Here is a 3,442-nt window from a genome sequence, read left to right on the forward strand (position 1 = left end):
TATACCGAATAATAAAAGTCAGTTCGTTTAACTGACTATTTTAGCCATAAATATATTCCGCTAAATATTTTTGCCATTTGCTTATTGTGGAAATATGACCTCTATCTTTCTATTCCTAAAAAATAAATCATCTTGTTCAATAAAATTGTTCGTCAAAAATACGTGCTTACCGAAAACGAACTTCACAATATCGATAAACACGGACAGAAACTCGGTATGACAACAACGTGCCGACCGATCCCAGGTTAGCTGGGCCGAGTGTTTGCTCGTCCGTACGTCTATTCGCCACCGCGCTCAACCAACTGCTAATTAACCCTGGATTACCGGACCCGGCCACCGCTACTTACTGTTTACAACTAGATTTGAAGACAAAGGAAATAATGTGCCGAACAATACCTTTAATTAACAGTAAATAGTTTCCTTCCCGGTGCTAATGCACTGTGTTTTACGGTTACACTTAACGCTGTGTTAATATTTGAGTGAGTGGGAAAGTTTCGCTATGATAGTATTGTTCTGTTATTTATATAAGCTGTGAAACTTATAAGTATTTGTGTGATTATCTGCACATACTTATATTTAATCTCCTTCTTTATCAACCTTCCTGTTTTGTAAATTTCAAAGCAAATAAAAAGAACAGTTCAGTTTCCATCATTGTTTTTTTATAAACTAGGTACAAATCTGTCATCCTTATCTCACATTATACTTAGGTTATACTTATTCCCTGTAACGTTAAACATCTAACTTACACGTTTCTATAAGAATCTCTACATTACTTTACATTTTTATAACATAAAAGAACTTAACACAAACAGGAACCAGAGCGCATTAAATATTCATAAATTTAAAAAGTTCTTAAACTTACCAGAGCTTATTATACAAATGGAACATTAGACCTTTGAGCATTGGCACATAAATAAGAGTGGAACAAGGCGATAACATCAATATCGAACGTTAATACAGCACGCCACACTGAATGTAGTTGTTTATTCTCGCAACGTCTGCGGTACTACCCGCAAATAACAGAAAGAGCAAGTCCTCAGGGCATCGCTTTAGCTTTTCAATTTCCCTTTCGGAATTATTCGTGCTAATCGAATACGACCGCCGGGGTCTGGGGACGCGGTCGCAATGATTCATTCATGAGACTAATGTCGCAATCTCACTCAGATATCAGGTATTATTGTGGTCAATAGCACTTACGTCGCCGTCGTCGTCTGCCGCCGACGCTCTTACTACAACCATGTGCAAACATTCACTACGTACTTACTTGATTTTTTTAACAAACTTCTTGTCTATGTTTAGCTACGGCAATGACATTGAATGTGTAAAATATTTGGGTAATTCTATATTGTTTAGAGCTAAGTGATAAATTTTGATGAGGCAATAATATTATAACTCACATATCAAAATAACACAAAGGCTACTTTTGATCTGTGTTTGGGAGGTGGTTCTCTCGATATGCTAGCAAAACCGCGGACGAAAGCGAATATAATATAGGTTTTGTAGAAAGAAACAAAAGTGCTTTCATTATAAGAAAATTGATAATCTTTTGTCTACTCTACACATTATTCCAAATGTTAGCTTACACATTGCAAATACTGTATCAGTGTATGGTGCTTGCTGCTGTCATATATATTTTAGTTGACATAATTCCTATTAGAGTATCTACGATGCCATATTTCAATAAATGCCGTTACTAAAACTGTTTTTAATGTAACTTGACACACCACCCGCTCACATAAATCAAAATATAAGCATAACAACAGAAGTACCCGATACGTAAACAATGTCCATAGAAAGTTTGAACGCATTGTTCGATATGAGGGTATGAAGGCGTTGCATCGTCGCGCTGCAAATGATGAGGCGCGAGGTATTGTCGCAGCATTAATGAGCGCGGCCCCGGCCGGCCGGGACAGCCGCGCGGAAGAGGAAAATTAAACTCCTGGGCCCCCGGCTCGTGTTCATTACTCCACACCCGATTACTCCACCGCTGTTTGTGAATGCAGCTCTAAAGTACCACTGAAAGAGCTGTATGGCTACATTGGAATTAGAAACTGCGATAATTAGTGCTCAACTAGAATAATATACTTGCCACTTTTAATGCACGAGTGCAGCTATAACTTGTACATAAATATGTGCTGCAGTGTTTTGTTGTTTGTAATACGGCGACTGTTCAGAGAGGGTGGTAGCCTCTATTTGTTTTTCATTTTATTCTTCATTCAGAGCAGTGGTAGAAACATAAAGTCCGTGGGGTATTGCTTTAAGATTTCAATTTCCTTTCCGGAATTACTTGTACTCTAATCGAACACGCGTCAGGGGACACGGGGGGTGGCGGGCGCATCGCAACCGCAAATTACTCCAGCACTCTGCGTACGAATGTTTAAAATGTATTATTGAGATATTTACAATGTCGCTCTAGCTTGCACGAGGGGTTAATGTCTAATGGCCTTAAAATATTTATTCTTTTAGACAAAACGATTTTTGTACCAGGTTGTGTTTATGACGACCATAAAACTATAGTTAATCGTTATCTTAAGTACCTAAGGATCTACAATTTAATCAGATTAGATGCACAATCGTGTCCGCTTCGGGTCCGATTTAATTGAACTGAAATAATAGATTTAAAATAAGTAGTTATGCATGGTAACGTCAGTAAGTTATGTCGGGGCGGGCGGAGGCGCGCGACAGGCGGCTGCTGATTGTAAAGCGCTCACAGACGGAGCCTATTCGATTTCACGGCTCGCCGCGTTCGATATTTATTGTCATCGGTGCAGTTGTACGACACGGTGCCTACTGAACCGCGCTGAAAAATCTCCATTCCCCGAAATCGGACGAAAACATTCCGCTGATACCCGAACCATCAGCTTTGACTAAAAAAAGTTTCGGACCATGTAAAACGACAAAAACATGACGTCAACGCGGCCTTAACAATCGTTACTTGTATATGTTTGCAAGCAGCTACACGACACCTTGTCTCGTTAGTAAAAAGTGATGTTACGTACGATTTATCACCTGCACACGACACGGAAGGCCCCCGGAGCCGAGCTTCCTTTAAAACCTGTCAGCGCTGAGAACTGAAATGAAAACAAACGCATGGATTTACACACTTGAAATATTATAGTGGCGATGGCAAATGTACCGTCCGCGGCCGAGCGATCGTCGCCCGTTTAAATTTATTTTAATTAAAAGTTCATGAGTTATTTACCGTTCAATGAGGGCTATAGAACAGTTTGCGTCCTTTATCATCACTTTGCTTACATCACATTAATTATGCGTGGTCTATTTTTAAAATTCCGATTTCAAAATAAAACCTACTATACAACTCAACTTCTCAATAGACAAATAAGGCAAAAATCAAACACCAACCTGCAGCTATCTGTAAGACAATCTCGGAAAAGCCATCAAATCGCCCGCAGTTGGCGACTTATTATTCCGTCGATAGCCA

Source organism: Helicoverpa zea, chromosome 8 (genome assembly GCF_022581195.2).
Source record: "Helicoverpa zea isolate HzStark_Cry1AcR chromosome 8, ilHelZeax1.1, whole genome shotgun sequence".
NCBI classification, from domain to species: domain Eukaryota; kingdom Metazoa; phylum Arthropoda; class Insecta; order Lepidoptera; family Noctuidae; genus Helicoverpa; species Helicoverpa zea.